The following is a 433-nucleotide window of genomic DNA, read 5'->3' as shown; positions in this document are numbered from 1 at the left end:
ATTCAAAGCTCTCCAAATCTTTGGCAAAGATTTGGAGAGCCTTGATGATTTGGGCAGTCCTTGGGTGGGGGGTGATCCCCACTGCCCCCCATGCTGCATGGAGGGCTCTGCATGAGCCTTCTCAACCCCCCCAGCCACTCTCCCGGTCCCCCCATGGCTGCCTCGCTTGCTGGGACTCCGGCCCTTTAAGGAAAAAAAAAAAGCGGAGAAAAGTCCTTGGACTCACTGCTCCTGGTGCAGCCTTGGGGCTCCTGCAGAGCCCCCCACATGGCGCGGGGCAGCAGGGATTACTTCCTGCTGGCAGGAGTGGTGAGTCCTGGGGTTTCTTCACTTTTCTTTTTTTTCTTAAAAAGCCAAAGCTGGCCCATGTGGAGCACCTGTAAGGGGGCTGGGAGAGGGTGGGGGTTGGGGGGCTTGTGCAGAGCCCCACACT

This window comes from Gavialis gangeticus, unplaced genomic scaffold, assembly GCF_001723915.1.
Source record: "Gavialis gangeticus isolate Ggan-Ray unplaced genomic scaffold, GavGan_comp1, whole genome shotgun sequence".
Lineage (NCBI taxonomy): Eukaryota > Metazoa > Chordata > Crocodylia > Gavialidae > Gavialis > Gavialis gangeticus.
The sequence above is the reverse complement of the archived record's forward strand: the minus strand, read 5'-3'. Positions refer to the sequence as shown.